We start from the raw sequence: 21,821 nt of genomic DNA, 5'->3' as shown, positions 1-21,821 counted from the left end.
CCGGGTCCCAGTGGCTCAGTCAGAGCCTCTGTGAGAGGCTCTCAGACTCATTGGGGAAGGCTAGAGGAAACATGCTGCAGGCCAAGCGTTTCCCAGCACCCCTCTCTTTAACCTGATTACTGTAATGAGCTTAGAGACTGTTGAATTCAGAGCATCTAACACAGATGCGGACAAACAGGCTGCCACTCACTCACTCACTGACTCTCACTGGCAAATGAATGCAAAGCGCATCATCAGGCCCAAGCCCAGCATAACTAAATGGCTCATTGAGCATAAAAATTGTAAGGGTAATGGATAAGAGGAGGGTAAGCAGACCTTAAGTGCAACACATTGACCCCACTCTGCTGATTCCAACCCTGGATACCTGGCTCTCTGCATGGTGTGCATTTAAGGTAAGGAATATCAAGCTGTGTGCCCAAGTGTACCCAAGTGTACCCAAGTGGTATCACCTTGAATAATACTAACATAAGGCGTTTGAGTCTGCATCTGTATACCAATAATTGCCAAAGACGTCAAACAGGACTTTTCACTTATATGTCACAAATACTCAGAAGGCAATCCTTTAAACTGTGCAATCCTGTTGATTGGCCTGTCTATGAATGGGATGGCTTAAAGCAATCTGACAACTCTCCACAAAAAAACCTCTCAGTGTGTACCCTACCATTTAAGTGCTCAAGATTGAAGGGCATTGTTTAAATGTGCTGAGTTTAACCCTCGGTGGATCCAGTGTTTTCACATGGATAGGGCCTTAATCATGTGCAATACCAGTGGGAAACACCAAAACTCTAAGGTAAATTCTAACATACATAAACCTGTACACAAGTGCAGGCATGCCTAAAAATAAAGTAAGCACACAGAAAAGTCTGGGTTAACAGAACTTAAAACATCAATCTACCTATGCATGCATCCATTTTCTATAACTGCTAATTCTTATTCAGTGTTGGGGGCCTGGAGACAGACAGGGCTGACTCAAACATGTGGCTCGCAATCTGCACAAAACTCAAGTAATCTTATGCAGTTTGAATCATGCCCTTTGTGAAAGGTTGCAATCAGCTGCATCAAATTTGCCTTGACATCTTGTCGAAAGCTCGGTGTGTTGCACCAGGTGCTCATTTTGACACTAAAATTGTACATACTTTTGCCAAAGTTACAGTCATTCTTAAAGAGCAGAACGGGAGGTCTCATAAAACTTCTGCATTCTTATGTTTTCAGTTTTTGTGTTCGTATTCCATCGCATAGAGATTGTGTATGATATAAGCGTACATTCTTCTGCACCCAAGGACTTGACCTGATTACAGATATGCACAGTGCATTCACCATACTACGAAATAAACAGGAGAACATTGGAATGGTGAATAGTTTACTGGGAATGATACACTCTTTACTGGGGGTAGTTATTTTCCTCCCTGCAATCAGAGTGTGTTTAAGTTTGGTGTATTCCCTGTCAAAGGCAGGGCATCTGCTGAAGGACAAGCAGAATCTGTATAACCCACATAAACGGTTGCATTCTCAAATAGAAAAAGTTAAGCGTATCCTGTCCTTGGAGAAAGTACATTCTTGGGGCTAATACTGGACTTATGAAAGGTCCATGAACATATTTCTTCTATCCTTCCTTAGAGACCTAAAGATCAGCTGCAGAGGATGACATGTTCCATTAGTAAAAGATAATTTGGAGCACTAAAAGTGATGGCTAGGTTCCGCAGCCCAGTCAGTCTTGGCATAGGCTGGATGGATAAGTAGGGACCTTCCTGATGGGGCTATCAGAGGAAGCTGGGGCTTGACTGATGCTCACAGGCACAGACAATTTGTTATTGAATTGAGTCCCATTTGGAAAGAGTCATAGATCTCTTAGGTTCCAGTATCAGGACAGCCTACATCCCTTGAAGATACACTATTTCAAGATTCTACCAGTTTATCCTTTACCTGGCAATAGAGGAACAGGTTTTCTCTGGGAAGCTCTCAAAAAGTGGCTCAAAATATTGTCCCGTTGGGATTTTTCAATCAGTGTGTAACACCACAGAAAGACGTCTAGGTGCAGAATGTGTGGCACCAAATCACCTGGTTGATGAAACTCAAGCCCATTAAGATGAAAAAGATTATTTTGTCTGTGTTGTTGACATTTGCTAAGGTGCCCTTAATGACAGCTAAATAGCACAGATCCTGAGAGGATGAAAATGATGGCGCATGCCTCGACTCTGCCATAAGGCTCACAAGCAACCACATTCCACTCTGAAATGACAGTTTCCTTCACACTTTGTCCTCGTACCAAAGAGTTTCTTTAATTGTCAGATTTGATCCATTGCTTTCTAAGGGTGCTCCGCCTGATCGGCCAGCTATCGTTATCAGCCAGTTTTTTAGAGAGAGTAATTAGTAAAGTAATTATCATTACTTTAGTAATGTGATTGTAGTAACTTCCCCTACAGTGGCCCCTCACTCAGCTGTCGATAACAGAGACATTGCAATGACAAGGAGAACAAAACACCAAAAGAAATAGCAGCCAAAATGATGGAATGGAAAATTGTGGGCTGACTGACTTGAAACAATATTTTGGCTCCAGCCTTACAGATATAGATACAGGAGATACACATAGAGGTAGAAGTTTCTTTTTTGTTACTTGTTTCGTGCTGTGCACTTTATTGCCTGTAGTCCATTATCTCCTAAATGCAGAGAAAATGGAGGGCTGACTGCCTTGAAACAATATTTTAGCTATAGCCTTTTTTTTGCTGCAGTTGTGTGTTATGCACATTTAACTTTTAATTTTGACTATTTTTTTTCAAATTTTATTAATTTTATTCTACATGAAAGCTATATTTGTTAAGCTCTAAGCTGCTTCCAATAACCAAGCGTAGCAGGCTGCTATGGTTTAAGTTGTGTCTCTAAGAGAGAAAGGGGAATAAATAAACAGTTGTTAGTTCATGACACTGTCTCATCTCATAATTTTAATACTTGATATTCAACATTGTTAAGAATAGTAAATATATAATGCTACATGATAAATAGAAGGCTTCAAATAGACCGTGTGATCAGTGGTCAGTATCGCCCAATACTGTAATTGGCCCCTATTGCTTTTGTATTTTAACACACTGATTCTAGGCTTGCTGCTTGCAGGTGTTGCATGGTAGTTGTAATCCTTGTCAATATGAAGAAATACCTTACTATGTATGTCTGGTATAAAAATGAAATAGTCAGCCTGCCACCATTGTCACGTTTACTTTGTTTTAGCTGCATTTTAGTCTCAGTTTGCCTCATCATGGCATATCCACAGGGGAAAAGATTTGTAAGATTATGTAGCTTTGCTAAATCACTCAAAACTTTATGTAGTTCTGCACACCTCAGTTACCTGTGTCCTACTAATGCTATCCAGCCAAGGAAATGGAATTGCAGAAGAGATACCTTATCACCTCTATCAAATCTCTGTTTCCCTGTACACACTGTAGGTGACACAGAATGCAGTATTGGGAGGAAAAAATGATAAAATTGGATGGTCTATTGTGAATTAGGGGTGTAAATCACAAGTTTCATTATGACACAATATTATGCCATTTTTAGGGACAACAATGTGATATTTGCACAGTATCATATCATACACAAAGTCTGCACGATCTGATTTAGGTTTGATTCAGTTCAGTGGTTTACAATCAATATCACATGCACAATCTGTTACATTTCTATTAACTCTTAAATATGATTTGAATTTTTTTTTTTTATTGTATTTTGAGCTCTAGGCCTATTCTATTCTGTTCCCTAAATGTATTCTTTACAATTAAAATTAAAAAATACATCTTTGAAAAACAAATCTTTCTTTTTAATAGAAAGAATAACAACAACAACAACAATGATAATAATAATAATAATAATAATAATAATAATAATAATAAATATAATAATAAACTGTTTGGTTAACTTAACTTAAAAAACCCTTGATGACCTTCCACTTATGAACATAAATAATGCATATATATGTCTCATCACTTTTGATTTACAGTACAACATATTTTAGTATTGAGTATTTTATCTTATGATAGCGTTTGCAGGTGGCATGAGTTTTTTTTTTCTGAAATCCTTAATATTTCCAAAGTGCTGATTTATTCCCGAGATGGGAGTAAATTTTTCTTGGCTGCTGCATGACCCTGCTGGCGCTCTTACAGTTTGAAGGAAGGACGCGTGCCTGGACAGAAATGATCACACACATGTGGCATGGGAAATTCAAAATAAAATCATAACGTAATTTTAAAAATGATAGTGATCAACGTTTTCACTGATGATGATGATCTGATGATATTGGATTATTGATCATTTAATTTAATACACTGATCGATAGTTAAACCCCTGGTATGAATGATAATTTTTTTTTAGTGTGCTGTCTTGTATCTTGTGACAATACAGTGTAAGAAACATTCTTGGACAGTGAATGATTCCAGCCCTGTCCTTTGTGGATGACTCTTTAAAATAGAGTGGTACCTTTGGAGACAATGCACCGGGAGGATAAACAAGTATCAGCTCTGAGTGTGAAATGTATACATTTCCACAGAGAATATCCACGGAAAAAAATGATAAATGTAAATCTTCAGTGTTTTGGTGCACCCATGTGTGTTTTGTATCATTCATTCTAAGTCAATCACTCGTGTCCAAACTCTCAAACAGCTGAATGGGACTTTGAAGAAGAAGATAACAAATATCTTGTTCATGGAATCATCTCATTTTCTGCTCCTGATTCCTGGCTATGGAAATGCAACTATTCACTCAGGTGAGCACAACATAACAGCACTGCGTATAATATGACATAAAATATCAGTATGATAGTAAATTTAGCATTTTCATGTGTCTTTGATGTGTCATGGGGCTGCAATGCACATGGCGGCTTTCTGATTGCTTACAGTTGTAAGTGTCCCAGTATCAGTAGTTCAGCAATTCTGCTGTGTGGTGTCATGCTTTCTGAGATCTGCTAATTGCCTCAATGAATTTTGCCACCATAGCACACAACTCATTAATGCTGACACAGACTTCTAATTAGTTAAGTGGGGGCATTCAGCCAATCTTTAGAAGTAATAACTAGAATACTTATTATTTCTGCTTTCTGAGTAACTCTGATGACATTTCATTATCAACAACATACACAAACATCAAAACAAACAGTATGTTATCAACAAACATGAACAAGATCTAACTGGAAAGCTCATTATTTTCATAGACAACATGTGACAATTTTGCAGTATTTGTGGAATGTAGTTTCACAGGCATTTACTCTCAACAGCATACAGATACTGTGACAGATACAGATCCTACATAATGTATTATTGGTATGATTGATGAATTTATTGATCATTAGGGGGAAACTGACGTAGCTGTGCTGTCCACAAACACAGAGAACCAGAATGCCAATATGAGAAGTAAAAAAAAAAGGGACAAATAGAAATGCACACAGACGGTACACACCCAGAGCATTAAATACATGATTATCTGCCTCACATTTGCGATGCATACCGTGTGTCACCATAAAATGACCTCATTAAAGAGCCTAATGGCTGCATGCAGAAAGCTCTTGAGCCCCTTTAGACCTCTTGAATGGCTCAGAGGAGCATCTGGGCAATGACAGCCAGTCATTGAAAGCACCTCAGTTTCACCTTGATCATCAATAAAGTTATTAATCAATCAAATGAACAAGGCAACAGAATGAGTTCCAATGGTTAGTTTTTTTTGTTAGTTTTTTTTTTTTTTTCCCTTAAGTATTTTGGCATTTCTGTTCACTGGAGAGCATAAAATGCGTTCAGCAGTGGGAGGAACAAACAGGGAGGAGGCATAGCATACACACTCCTATGTGCTGTATAGTAGGTCATGAGCCAGATTCAGACTCATGATTTTAGCTGCATGCAACTTAATCCTATAAACCATAAGAAATCATTTTAATGGGCTTGGTCACAACTGCATTGTTCAATCCTTTGCCAGCAACTCGCATATGGAGTTATAGCATGCATGTATGCATACATGCACAATCTACAGTGCACTACTCAAGCAGCACAATAACAAGAATCAATATTAACATTTCTGAATAACACTATTTATCCACAATATGTCTCTCAGCTACACTTCATCATCTTCATCATCTTCTGCTTTTGTCTTTCCGCTTCACAGTGTCTAGTCCTGGATCTGTGAGCTTTCCAAATCTGTCAGTTTTGAGTGAAAAAAACACAAGCCACTCTATTTTTGTCCTCTTTACAGTGGATAATATAACAAGGACAATAAGATTTGTCCAGTTTTGTCCATTAGGCATTGTTTATTTGGTATGGGATTTATCCGCTGTAACTACTGTCTTTGCTTATGAAATCCAGCAACCAGAGATACGGACAAAAGCAAGAATGGGTGGGGCACATAAGGTCAATATAAGCTGTCTGTCTGAGAAGAGCGCCTTAAATCATTTGCAAAGCTTAAAGCCAGGAAGGCACTGGAAGCATGAGACATAAGTGTTTTCAAATGCCCCGATTGTTTTCAATGGCTTAACATGCATTTTTTGGCTTCTGTGCTTGCGTTTGTGTGTCTGTGTGTTTGTCTGTGTGTTTGCACCTCATAGAGGGCAGAATTTCACGCAAACACTAACACAGAAAACACACTGAAGGCACACATACACTGAAAGGCTTAAATGGATTTACATTCATAATGCTGCGTTCTAAAATTAGTAGGGTGATATGGCTCTGTGGCTCACATACCTGCATGTGGTGCAAAAGTGAGTGATATCTTAAAACAGCAGAGATTAAGGATATGGGGAGATTAGTTTTGTTGTTTTACAGTAACACACTGCACTCATAAAATAATGCACTATCCTCCTTGATAATCCAAATGACCTTTATTGTCAACACACTGGAAACTAGAATATGCCAGTACTGATTCACCCCTAGCATAGTATGTGATGCAGTTATAGTAGCATGGGGATATTCAAATCAATTACAAGACAATGAATTACTGGCACTATTTATTTTGTCAATGCTTGAGTCTATTATGAGAGCAAAGGCATTACACTGTACAACACCACCACAGTGGTAAATGTTCTGTGTAGTCTGCTGTTGCTCTCTTAACAATGTCATTGAGAAAAGAAACCCAGGCTGTAGGCACTAGACAGGCACATGGGCATACAAGCATGCAGGCAGAGAATGAATTGCACCCTTTTCTGGTTCACGATAACTGGACAGCCCATCCAGTTTGTCGCTGCCACTCTGCACATCACTGGCAGGAATAGTATCATCAGATTCACGGGCAGAGATGTGGGGGAGAGGAGAGAACCTGCCATCCTCCACATCCAGCTGTAGCTAACAAGACAGAAGTTACGCTCCAAAGATCTGCAGGGAAGGAAGGAAAGCCAGTGGTACTTAAAGCCATCTTCACTCTCTCTTAAACTTGTGCATCTAATTGTGAGGCTGAGCACATAGCTGTGGTACCACGGTTGGACAGAGATTCTTTAATCTCCCTTTTTATATGATATTGTCATGTAATCTCTATGTAGCTGCACAGGGAGCAGCGCAGAGAGGCAGGAAATGAAATCAATGCTATGTCTCTTCGCTGGGTGTTACTTCATTAGCATGGGTGCTACAGATGTAGCAGTAAATCTGATTTATGAAAGGGCGACAACGAATGCACCACAGACAGGCAGGGGGATTCATAACAGCATATGATAGGGACACTCAACGCCCTGGGTTTCACCACATATTTACCAATGTTTGACGGAGCAAAAAACAGGAACAAATCCCACGATCATACAGCATGCGTTCCCTGTTGTAGCAATGTAGAATTTGGATGTGGAGTCAAGCTGCATCAAATCCTATTAGGCTAACGACCAGTTCTGAGCGCTTGTAGCTGAGTTTTATTATTTCAATTTCATGATGAAAAAAATTGTGACTACAAAGTTGTCACAATCAGTGATGAGGTTGTAAATAAAAAGGGTGGGAGAGAAGGCCTACCATTAATCATCCTGAGGCAAGCCTGATTGTACCAAAATCAGTCACTCAGTTGCAAAATCAGTCCTCCATACCCTACCCTCATATAAAGTACAGCAGTTCATCCACTAAGCTCTCATGACTGCCTTGTTTTTTTTTAATAATGCTGAGCATTGGGCACAACAAATTAATGCATACCTATCCGTTCCATGGTGGCAGAGTAGGGTCCACTTTCCAGACTGTTTGCTGATAATATTTTGGTCTACAATACATTTCTATCCATTTCTATACTATACTCCCTTTTTCAGGTTCATAGGGAGCCTACAGCCTGCCATGCGCTGGGTGCTAGGCAGGGAAACACAGGTTTCCAGACCATGACAAGGCTCTGACTTGCATGTCTTTGCAGACACAGGGAGAACATGCAGACTCCACCCAGAAAGGACCAGACTGAAACCAAAAACCCTCTTGCAGTGAGGTAACAATGCTAACCCCTTAGCCACCATGCCACCCACTACAATATGCTTAGAATTTAAAATGAAATAATTTTCAACCATCAAAGAATGCTCTGAAACAGAACCACACCTTATAATTACGCCATCATCATCACACATGAAAAGAAATGGAAATTTTCAATAAATACATTGTTTAAAAAAATCATGTGGGGTGACATCATGTACCTTGGTTAGAAGTCATAACATGCAAATATTTTGCTTTGGTGAAAAGTCATCAGCCACTTGTCTTTCATTAGTGAGCCAAGCAGCTCGGTGTGGTACATCTGGGCACCAGCTGTGGCTGTACAGCGGCATTCAAAGGTCAGTAGGTTAGCGTCCTTCTGGAGTAACAACATGTAATCCTACTGTAGCTATGGAGATGCTGTGGAAAATTAAACGACACAGACCGTACAGCCAGTTGCTCATAAGAGAGCCATTGATATACCCGCCCCCTCCCCATTCCTGGAAAACAGAGATTCCAAATGATTAGTTGTGCCCTCCCATGGGACAGAGACGGCTGGGGAGGGGGGTGTGTAATTTAATTAGCCCCACAGTTCTGCACCAAATCTGACCTGTGAAGAAAGGCAGACAGATCCATCTCATGGAGACATCCTAGACGTGCAGGCCTAGTGTGTGCATGGAAGATATTGGCAGCATATCATCGGTTTACATTAAAAATAGTCTCACTCTCTATAGGACTGCTTGGGGTATATTCGACCAATGAATCTCTATACTGGCGACACTGAGCAATTTTACTTAATTCACTCCTCAAATAGCCTAAGCAAACATTAAGAAACATATTCACTCAAAGATTATCTGAATGAGGATAGTTTGCATGCTGAGAACAACAGAGAGACGAGCTTGCTGCCATATATGACAAGCCAGCCACATTCTAAGCAATGCCTCTGAGACTCAGCTATGTGTCGAGGATGCTGTCTCCCACTGAAGTTGCATAAAGCTCGCCCTTTCAGAGCACAGCCATGCTCTGCTGTCTCTTTGTCTCTCCTCCCAGTGGGGATTTTATACAGCTTTACAGTGCCTCACTCCATGAGGTTCCTGTAATTTATGACAGCCTTTTCCCAGGCACAGTGAAATCAAATCAAACTGTAAATATAGTGCATGTCTCCCAGTATGAGCTCTTTACATAGGCCAGTAGATCACAAACAAATGCCAGAGATCCTGACAGTCATTAAATAACAGCATCAATAATCCCACATGTGGCAGCACTACATTAAATTTTGGATTATGAAAAGGGCAGCAAGCATAGATAATGAATGAGACACACCACCAACACACAAATCAGAGGAAATGAAAAATTACTAGAGGAACTGAGCTGCACTTCAGTCGAGTAATACTGTCTTCAAAGGGAGAGGCACCAGCCTGGATGATTAGTGCTGGTATGACCCTTGGCCCCAAGCTGGCACACACATCTGGCTGTGTTATGTGACACCATCCCAGCCAGACCGGCAGGAGAGGAGCCATCTCTTGGGTATAGCCAAGCGGGGGGGCATGTCCACTGTGGGTGGGCAGCCACCCACTATCAGCTGAAGGTCCATCAATCTCCTGTCCGTGGAAACTGAAGACTCGACGGAGAGACAGACTAACAGCTGTCATATAGCGGGCTGAACAGATGGTAAAGGTGGGAAGAAATTAACACTGTATCATTTTAAACTTACAAACAGCATTTCAATATGGGCAAGACATTTGGGAAAACTAAAAAAAAAAAAAAAAGGTAGGCTACTTCTGCAGCTTCAACATTTTTCTATTAATAGACCCCACCCTTAAAAAAATCACTTCTCAGGCTGTGTCCTGTATTGTCAATTGTTGATTGCTGCACATTATATATTCTCTCAGAAATGCTTGGTGCAGAGCAATGTGCATACCACTGGCAATTTGTTCACATCTATCAGTGTGAGAAAATATTTTGATGTTTTCTTGATGAAAGCATAAACTGTTTCTTGTACAGAGAGGCCTCTGGTAATGAAGAGGCGAATACAATACCATGCAATAGCTGTTTCATTTTGTCTATCTATATTCAGTAATGCAGGTTTTTCAGACGACTCCTGCACTCGAGCAGGCAGAAAGGGCAGATAACATGAAACATGAAAGCCTTCATGCATGAATTTCATTCTATAACATGCATTAAACTTGTTTGTCCTTTTATATCATACATTCACAAGAATCAAAAAGAAATATGGTAGACTGAGAAATGCTCTAATTCATGTTTCACAGGTCATCATCAAATGAAACCATAACTAAAATGCCATAGAATTAGGTACTATCTGACTGCATCATACATCAAAAAAGCATATGCAAAGAGAGAAACCTTTATCATTATTATTACTATTATTATCGTTATTATTTGTGATTTGTGATCAGTTATTTCGAAATAACTAGAAATAGAAGTGCCAGTAGAATATCAGACACTACTCACGAACAAACATTTTGGACTTCAGTGACCAGAATATGGTCAAATTTGAGAACACCACCAAAAAAAGTGGCATGGTAAAAATAAACATCACATTATCCACATAATACTAGGGTGCTTAGTGCTGTACTGTACTACACGCATTGTTCTGAAATTCATGATTACAGAGCACACCTTGAGTATGCATGATGTATCCACATGCCACTGGAGCCAGCATGTTTTCTGAATAGGTTTAAGGTCATCTCTACTGGCTGAAAACAGAGCTACTCTGGCTCCAGAGGGCTGTCATCAGCAAAGCACACTTGAGTTGTGGTATCAAAGCTATTAAGCCATTACTATGTCCAGTTAGCCACTGCTTCATATTGCATACAGTTAATGGTAAACCACCAACATGGCTGCTTCCACTGAAATATGACTAATCTTACATGGCACACAGTCCCTATACACTGTATGCATACTGCACCAGGCACAAATGAAAGTCTAAATGACTAAGTATCTAACAGTGATCTTGTGTTTTCATGACCTATTGACACTGATGATGTTAGTTTTTATAGACCCAAATGGGTGCTACATGTTAAGTTGGTAAAATAGTTCTATAAATAGCATTAATAATCTAATGAGTTACTCTTCCAATGTGCACATTTATAGGCAGAGTGAAGCAATTTCACAGCAGAATAGCCTCTGGCAAGAAATAAGAGAGCATAATGAAATGGCGAGGATCAAATGTATGTATACATAATATGATAGGCCACCCTTGTTGACTGTACCAGCAGCTCTTACAGTCTCTAGTGTCATTCTTTCCTCCCCAGTCGAGGTCAGATGATGCAATGGCTCTCATGCTATACTTTACAGTAGATGAACAGAAGCTAGTTGCTCTTATCCTGCTTCTCCTCAGAGTAATGATACACACAATTCCACAAGATCCAAGAGGGCTTCCAAGAGATTAAGACTCAATCCTGGTTCTGAGCTCCATGTCAAACTAACCTAGCACTAGCCAACTTGTGATGTCACTAATAGTCCCAGATGCATGGACTGAGCTGTAAAACAAGGTGGAGAGACCAAGGAGGAAGAGTTTAGTTTAGAAACTACTGTAGGGCGACCTCAATCAGCCCTTTCCTCAGTGGATGCAATATAGTTACAGGAAATACAACACCAGTAAATACAAACTGTCAATCACTACCGTTAGGCCAGACAACACATATTCTAAAGAAGGTCAATATATTCAGTTCACATACAGCTGTGACAAAGAATAGAGCACCAACAAACAAGGTTACAGTAAGGGGCATCATGGTGTATTATCTGATTTGATTTGAACTCTCCTCCAAGTCAAAGATATTTATAACGATGCTGCGCTGTCAGGCCAGTTGACCTTATTCCCACAGCACCCGTTTTGAATTTACATCACACTTAGGGTGGGAAACTACTGGGAGGAGTAGTCTATCGGCTATAGTGCGGTAGAAAGATTATTCAAATAGTTAACGTAAAAACTATTTGAGTTTGGACTGAATGGAAAAACATTTACTTGAAGTAATTCACAATTTTGCTAAAGATATGATTGCAATAAAATTAACTTGAGTATTAGACATCAAGGCACTAATTCTGAAGAATGGTCCTTTTCAGAGTGATAAATGATTGATGCAGTATTTTAATGTTGTAAATGGTCCCCTGGTGCAAGGTATAACTACTCAATAAAATATACCTTTGAGTGGCTTCAATTTTAACAATGAAATTATAAGAGTTTATTGCTTCGTTTTGCATTTAAAATCTTGTTCAGCAAAATACCTAATCATTATAATCATCAAATAAATGTGGTGGAGTAAAAAGTATATTGTTTACCTCTGAAATATAAAAGTATAAAGTCTCATGAAATGGAATTATCCATATCCAAGTGAAGTGCCAGTACCTCAAATTGTACTTAAGCACAATACTTAAGTAAATATACGTAGTTACTTTCCATTTCTATCCATTTCTGTATATTAGAGTGACCATACATTCCTGTTTTCCAGGGATAGTCCTCAGATTTGTTGATTTGTCCTCGCAGGCGCTGTCCTGGGAAATATCCCCTTACATCATTAATGAACACACCAGGAGAGGCTGAGTCATTTTCACTATTGGACAAGGAAATTATGTTCTTTGTGGATTTAACATAGCTTTGTCCATGCAGGAGTAGCATTGCAGGACAACACTGGTAATGTTAATTTAGTCTATGCAAGTTTCTGATTTTAAGGAATGATCAGGATAGTAAATAATATATGTATTACTTTATTATTCTCATAGACTACTGAGGGAGCATTTCATGTCTGTCAGAATCAAGAAAGTATCAGGCAATTAACTTGCAATTAAAACAAACAAACAAACAAACAACAAGAAAAAAAATCCAGTCAACTCACCTTAATATAGAAACCTAACTTTGCTTCAACACATAATCAGGAACCTGATAGACCTAACAGTTGTAAAATTAGCTCAGAGAAAACAAATACAATGACTGCTTGAATTTAGCAGGGCAGCAGACCTATTGCGGACAAGATTCCTTAATTCTTGAAATCCATTTATTTCTAAGACGCTATTTCTAGCAATTAATGAAAGTAGAAATGTTTCTCAAATTCTCAATATTTGTATAATGTGTATCTTGGTACACTACAGTGACAAACAGTCAGCTCTTCTCAGTATACTCTGCCACCATGAGTCTGAAGTTCAACAAGGCCACTGAGCTCTATATAGAGCATCACTACAAATCAAGCTGTGAACTCTTGAGTCAACTTTATCAGTCAATCTCCAAAATAGAGCAACCTATGTAATCCTAGATATCGCCTTCCATTGAGAGTAACCAGAGAATCCCTCTGCCCTTACGACAAGGTCAGCGCTGATGAGCTGAATATACTGTACAAGGCTAAAGTAACACAATCACTCATACAGTACCTCTTCCAGCTGCTAAAAGCACTTCCGCCGGTCCAATATGAAATCATTTTGGCTAGAGTCTGTCAGAGCAGTCCACAGTTCAGAGACTCAAGGTGCTGACACCATATAGCTATAAGCCAGGAGAGAGAGGGAGAGAGAGAGAGAGAGAGAGAGAGAGAGAGAGAGAGAGAGAGAGAGAGAGAGAGAGAGAGAGAGAGAGAGAGAGAGAGAGAGAGAGAGAGAGAGAGAGAGAGAGAGATCTTGCTGGGTCAGCAACCCCAGCAGCCTGCAGAGGATCAGAGCAGAGGACAGCAGTAATTTCAGTGCTGCTCTTCAGACAGGAAAGTCCTCTCCTCTCCCCCAGGCAGTCACAAACACCGCCTGACAGATGCTGTACACAGAAAGAACCTGACGGGGCCTCAATTAACCTTGATGTGAAAGTACTGCCTTGTCAATTCTCCCTAAATAAGATCAACAGCGCCGCTCAACAACAATGACATTTTGTTTACTTTAACGGTTGTTATTCCATCTCGCCTCTGTCCCAGTGCAACTAACCTTTACTCTAACTGTCCAAAAATTTGTAAGCGTCTCAACCCCTGAGCCTATTTCATTGTGGACAATTAATATTGACTGTGATGACAAAAACTGTGCTTCAATAAAAAAAAAAAAATACTGTCATTGTGTCAAAAACAACAACTCTATGTCACTTCATCAAATTGTTAATGCCTTACCGTATTTTGGTCTAGAACCTCTAGCACTCAGCTGTGTTTGGCTGTGATGTATCATTAGTGTGGATCGATGGCAAGTGGCTCGATCACTAGGATCTCTGCCCCACTGTCATTGACCTCTGGCTCCTGTGGTGTCCTCAGGGACCCCCTGCCAGTGAAAAACACGCAGAGCATGCTGATGGAGGGGGCAAAAGCAGCAGAGCCTCTGAGAGTATGCCTCTAATGCGCTCCCACTGTGACAATGACCACAACAACACACTTCCAGTGTTTTTCAACAGGAGTACACAATTAATGGACTCCACATAAATACATGGAGTACTAATGGCCTCAGCATATATACAGTAATGTCTGTGTACATAAGAGGAGCAATTACTTTTGTGTAATTATGAGTCATCATGCATCCACTCAGAATGCACTGTGAACACAAAAAATAAGTGAATCCTCAGTCTTCTTTAGAGAGCAATTATAAATACAGTTTTTAATAAAACAGAAAGAGTGTTTCTTGCAGTAGATGCTCTAAACTCCCTGCACAATGGCCCAAAAATAACCTGGGCAGGTTGCCACAGGGCGGCTATTATTCACCAGGCACAAGCAGCCATCATAATGGCAGAAAGACAACCAGGTGATTAAGTCTGTTTTATGGGTTCTGTGGCCATTATCATCCACAGTGACAGTTTGCACTGAAAAAGAAACATTTGTTTCAGTTCATGGTACAACAAGGGGAAACTTGTTAACTGTGCAATACTGTCCAGTAGCTTGTTGTGTGTTAAAATAATGTAGCAAATTTAAATTGGTAATACAGCACACAGACTTGTCAAAGACCATGGAGCATTAGTTGCTCTTTTACCCCTCTACACTTTTAAATGAGGCTGCAGTATATTATATCACATGATCTTTACTGGTGATGATCAATTTCCCCAGCCAGAGCCGGCTTAGTTCCTGGCCAACCCATTGCTTTTCTATAGCACTAAAACATGCATCATCTCATCTACAAGGACTGTGCCTGTCTGCACCAATGACACCTTTCCAGACGACATTAACAAGTGTTAATTCCATCTCTCTTGTCTGTCAAATTACAACAAGAGCTATTGTCTGCCACAAATGAAATGGGATGAAATCTTTATTCCCAAATGAAATTTTTTTCTTTTCATTTTATTTTAACATAAACACTAAAGCTTTTATCAGATGCTAAAGTATACAGCATAAAGCAGCTGCCCCAAGAAAATTTGGCTCACATGATCTTTTTTACCCAGTAACCCATGTACTGAGCCATGTACTGTTGGTAAAAGTTATGTCACTCCTATTGGCTACAAGCTCAGACTGGCATCTAATCTGACCCACTGATGAGCAGCCAGTGCCACTGCCTCTGACCTGAGCCACACCATGCTGTCGTCTAGTGACCTACTTCTGGGCTTCCCCTGCACGTTAACACAGCCATGCCAGTTTGGACCAAAAATAACAACATAGCATATACTCATCAACCACCAATGTCTGCTTTGTTAGCGTCTACATCACCTCTAACGCTGTCCTCTCTGGGTTTTTTTTTTTTTTTTTTTTTGGCTTTATGTACACATATAATCAAAGCGCATTGGAAACAAGACCACTGCTGAGTTTGTCTTTTGCTAGCCCACAAAAAATTTCCGTTAGAATAATGACCACACAGTGGAACAGGAAATAAGAGAGGTTTTTTGTCAAAGAATGGTAAAAGGTATACTGTTCAAGCAGTTAGACACAATAGGTGAACTCCTCTCTACCTCAATGCAAAAAGCACACATCAGCTTACACTGTGCAAGATATAGACCAAAAGCGACAACCTCATCAATAAAAAAAAATAAACAGCAACAAATTGGAATGATTATCTTGTTCCTCGTGTTTCAGAAACCAGTGAGTAAAACAGAATGCCACACATTACAGGATCAACAACTGAGTGATTTTGTCACAATCCTGTGTTTGCCTTCGTTTTCTGTATTATGGTGCTTTCTGTACTCTTTTGTCCTTCCTGTTATCCCATAGTCTTATCCAGCTTGTTGCTCACCTGCCCTACATTGTCTTGTTAACCCTGCCCTTGTGTTACCTGCGCTCTACCCTTCTCCCAGTCAATCAACTCCCCGCCTGTTCCTCTGTCCACCTATTCTGGATTCCCTCTTTAGTTCTGTTTGTATTTGAGGCCCACTTTCAGTTCAGTCTTTACCAGTTCATTGTTCTCTTTGGATTTGTCTCCTGCTTGCATTGTCCCAGTTTCCTCGTGATTTCCTGTACACCTGTCTACTTATTATTCAACAGCGAAGGCTTTTTTGATCTCAGCCTTGCCTCCCGGTTTGCATATGTCCATTTGCCTGCTCTCTCCATCACAGACCTGTGGATATAATAACTCTGAATACACTGTTGCACTGTAATAGCCCATAATTATTACACAAGTGTACAGCCAATATAATCTTATCCAAATCTAACCTTTAATTAATGAGATCAACCTCACTTCTAATCTTCAAGCATGTTGGGCAGGTGGTCAAGTTTCAGAGTCTAATGAAAAAATGTAGCCAACATTATATGCCTCACATATCGATTGCCTGCCACATCCATCTGCTGGGAAACATGCAGGAATTATTAATAGAGATTGCGGTGCATATTCGAGGAATGAGAATAGCAGTGGGCTCATACATCTGCCAGCAGGTCTACAGGAAAGATCTCGGGGTTAGTCAGGCCCAAAGGAGGTTGCAATCACAAAGACAGCGGCGAGAAAATGCATAGGAGAGATCTACTTCGCTGGTAAACACAGAACACAAAGGCTAGGCCAGAGGACTAGCATGGGGTGTGTTTTAGTTTCCACCTCCTACACACTCATGCATTAAATATGGTTCAACAATCACACTCTCCAGTGACTCTCAAAACCCTCACTTCCCAACCCTCCAACTAAACATTTCCTGGGGAATTCCATCCAGGAATGTATTCCCGATGACGGAGCAACTACAACAGCTGACAGGAAAATCACTTGCTTATAGGGAAACACAGGCGAGGCCCTCTTTCAAACAACAGCTGTTCTCAATATTTAACATGTTCATAAGCAACAAAAATGCAGCAAATGCACAGGAATATAAGACAATGTTATTAGATTGCTTACTTTCTCCAAAGATCAGATTTTAAGTGCTTCCCTCTGTGGTTAAAAGTACCTCATAAGCATGCAGTAGGCTACATATCAAGACTATGTTTGGGTCCATTGATTCCCAGGTAGTTAGATACTGGGCTAAGAATTTTATGTGACCTTAAGTTGTTGAAGCACAGATATCCTTAATTGGTTTCCATAACCTAGAATCACTTTGATAATGGCTTTAATAGGTGCCAATGGCAGTAGCAGTGGCCATTTAAGAGTACTGGTTTCAATTAGCTCTGCAACACAAAATTATATTTCAGAAGATTAGACAAGAGAAAAACTAGTGCAGTGATATCTGCTATATTGTAACGCTATTGTTAAATAGCATACATTATGAGTCCATAAGTAACATAGAATATATTTGGAGCTTAGTGGAGAATACTGATACTAATACTAATATATATAATATATATAATACTAATAATATCTTTAAGGAAACTGGTGTCATGTGAATTGACACCAAAGAAAAGAAACACTGAGCCAAGTGTGTCTGTTTCCATTTAGTGATTAGACAATAATTAAGGCAGTTGCAAAGATACATTTTAAAACTGTTAAGATTAATGTCGTGCACATGCTTACTACAGTGGTAAATATTTATTTTATATCCTCAAGTCTTTGCTTATGAATAGCACCATGTGTTTCATTTGATGGAACTGCAGGCCTTCATCAGTTGCTGCCGGCGGGTGCATGCTGCATGTGAGCTTGTGACATTGGTGGTGCTGTGATCTAATTATATCTGTGTAGTGTGCTGAGAGAAACTGTACGGTATGTATTGCAGATGCTTGGTAGACTGGTAAGGCCCCTATATTTCTGTAATGAAACATGTGCAATCAAATGGATAACAGTTTGAAGCAAATCCAATGTATCGTTGCTAAGACTTTCTTTAAAATGAGACGTTTTAATTTAAAGTGTTATTTGTTTGGAGCAGCACCACAACCAGTATGTCCATATTCAGTATATCACATACACACACACACACACACACACACATACACATGCACATGCACAGAGTCTTATGACTAGTCTGACAGTAAATAACATGAATCCTACAGACAATCCAGCTCAAGTCCTATATCAAAAAGGTATTTACAACTCATAAATCCTTTCCAACACTAAGTAATTTCCAGATTATTCTCTTTGGGCAGATTTTCTGACAATCTGCCCTTCAACAAGACCTTTTCTTGACACTAACAGGGACACACATACTGTACTATCTTATTGCTTTCAGTGTGAAAAGTCAACCAACAGGCATTTAAGAGTAAATGCAAGAAATCACACCTTCTTGTTATTGTCTGCAAGGTAAAGATATTGCGACACTGACAATGTACCAATGTAATAAAACTGCACATAATGCTGGCATAAATATTTGAGCTTCATTTCAAGATGATCAAATCTGCCCAAGGCGTTTGAGAGCTCTTCCATGGTAAAACAAAGTGGAGTACTGTTGGTAATTTTCACAAACAAGCTTGGCTCAGAGAGGTCAGGATGGGTGAGTAACAATAAACACGGCATACCATTTAAATATTGGAAGCACCCAATTTAATGTCATTACCTGCCCCATACTGCCAAGTGTCTAACTCTCAACATCTAATCTTCATCTAAGCACATTTTAAAACACTAGATGTCCATTGCAAACTGTGTGCATTCTACAAAGGCTGAATATGGCAAAGCAAGAGGCAACCATCTTCAAGCACTTTGCCCATTATCAGCATCAAGGTCAGACCTACATAATCCACAGTACCATGTGTCACACTGACAAGGGCAAACAACCAATCTCTGTGTTTGTGGCTGGCTAGATGCAAGAAATTCATTAGGGATGCAACAAAAATGTCTTATATTCTGTGAAATGGAAGATCACAGATCACATGTTTTGAAACAATGCTTCTTTAAACATACAACTGAGGAGCTCATATGCAATTTCATACAATGTGGTTGGTGGGAGCTTTTATCCATAGCACCTTACAGTACCATGAGCAAATGCATTTTTGCACGTGTAGCCCCCAGTGGGAATCTAAGCCCTGTAAGTGGTGCCAAGCTATATTGAGCTATACAGGATCACAGCTCACTGCATCGCTCGACCTTATCAGTTATGTTGCACAGGTAAGACGTGTCACTCTGTATTAGCATTGATTTGAAAGTCCCCTCACGCTATAACTATCCTTGAATTGACCCTTGAGATCTAAGATGCCTCTCGTAGTTAGTGTTTGAGCTGCCGTGCAGGAGAGTGGGGTTTGATTGTTAAAACAGCCGGTCATAGGATCTAAAAGCTTCCTCACTACTGGAGATGAGAATGTCACAAGACGCTGATGTGTAACTAATGAGGTTTGCCCATGACAAGTCATCCCAGCAGTCATACATTTAATCCACAAAGTATAATGCATCTAAAACCATTCATGTGAACAGCGGTTTACTGTGTGGGCCTGGAAGCTTGTAGCCACTCCCAAAGCAGACCTATATGCCCCATCAGCTGCCGTATACCTGTGCAAAACAACCATGTGACACAGCTCATAAAATCCATCTTTACAAAAGCGGTATAAATCTAAGCACCTGTGTGGGTTGGCAGGGCTGCCTAGTGATTAAAGAGACAGTCCTTCAATCAAACAACCTGGTTCAAGTCCTGAGTTGGCAAACATCCTCCCTTCTTAAGTGTCCTGGAGAAAGTCACCCAATCCCTATCGGCTGGCCCTGCACTCTGACCTCCGTGGAGGGGGAATTTGCCTTCTGCGATGAGGGAAATAGTACATTACCATTATTATTATTTTTTTTTTCATTAGTGTTACAAAGCATTACTGGGCTTATAGGCTATAGGAATTAAATTTGCCCAAAGTAATCATTATCCCATGTCTATCACTGCATGCCCATTGCTACACACCATTTTTTTTCAATTTACTGTAAGTCATAAATGGTTTGATCCAAGCCATTAAATTATTACACCAGCAATGCCAGCTCTGATTTTGCTGATCCAGATATCATTCAGGTTAAGTACAAGTTACTGTACAGTACGCTACAGTCTTTGTAGGTCAGGAAGGCTACTGGGGTGGACAGCATCACAGTTGCCTATTTTAGCACGAAATTTGGGAAGTATAAATATTTAACACAACAACAACAACGCCAAACAAGTAGGTCAATGAAATATTCATCTTAGGCTGTTATTTCTTATCTGTCAATGTCAATTGCAATCAGCCACATTTGCACGAAGGGGGTCATTTGGATACCACAGCAGATTAAGTGAATCGCCTGCTATGAAACCCAAAGAAAAGCAAAGAGATATCGGCTACATCACACTAATAACATGAAGAGATCCGTCTCTCCAGCCTCTTAATATGAAATGCTCTCAGCGCTTCTGCTGAACATCGAGCAGTCTGCCTTGCTGAGGATCCCGTTTTGGGGGGCACAACACCTTGAACAAACAGCGACCGGGGTGTAAAACAAGAAAGGTTAGAAAATTAATGCGAAATCCTACCTGATGTCTGCTACTCGTTAATGCATGCGAGCTGACTTGGATGTAGGCTAGGCGATACACACACATACACACACACACGCACACACACACACTACAAGCGGTTCAGCTCTGCCTGCCTGCCTGCCTGCCTCCTCCACGGCATCAAGCCCCTCCTCGTTTATCGTACAGTGGGGAGATGAGAGAGGAAAAAAATGATCACATTTCTATGCGCCGAAAAAAAGGAAGCGCGTCACATTCACCTTCTTCTTCAGGCTGGTTTTCAAATATGATGGAGATGTATGTGGAAGCAGGCAAACATAAAATAAATATTGAGGCAGCTGAGCACTCTCTCTCGGCCAGTTTTATCCGGGAATGCTGTCCCTGGTGTTAAAAACAGCAGGCCTATCATAATCGTATAGTTCCTCCGTGTAGTATAATGTAGTGTGTGTGTGTGTGTGTGTGTGTGTGTGTGTGTGTGTGTGTGTGTGTGTGTGTGTGTGTGTGAATGGGTGAGAGAAAAAAATGTGAATGATTGAGTTCTCTCATCTGTCCATGTTGCGGATTTGGGCAGTGAAGCATACCTGCCAAAAGCCTGTCAGCAAACTAAGCATCAGTGGACGGCAGTCCTCCTCATTGCCGTGCTTTATCCCACTTTGACACAAGATCAATGACACGTGGAAGATGATGTTGTATAACCAGAGGCCCCTGTCCGCAGCAAATGATAACAAAACCGCATGCAATCCATCTCAAACGAATAAGAG

The 21,821-nt window shown here is 40.2% G+C and overlaps 1 protein-coding gene across 1 annotated transcript in view; it reads right to left on the bottom strand.

Annotated features, from left to right (window-relative positions):
• tln2b (talin 2b) overlaps positions 1-21,167 on the bottom strand; it is a 91,424-nt gene extending 70,257 nt beyond the window's left edge. The window contains exon 1 of the mRNA XM_030053993.1: positions 21,082-21,167. The gene's annotated coding sequence lies outside the window, so the exon portion shown is untranslated. The remainder of the gene's footprint in view (positions 1-21,081) is intronic.
• Positions 21,168-21,821: the final 654 nt, after the last annotated feature.

Source organism: Myripristis murdjan, chromosome 6 (assembly GCF_902150065.1).
Source record: "Myripristis murdjan chromosome 6, fMyrMur1.1, whole genome shotgun sequence".
In the NCBI taxonomy this organism is placed as follows: domain Eukaryota; kingdom Metazoa; phylum Chordata; class Actinopteri; order Holocentriformes; family Holocentridae; genus Myripristis; species Myripristis murdjan.
The sequence above is the reverse complement of the archived record's forward strand: the minus strand, read 5'-3'. Positions and strand labels throughout refer to the sequence as shown.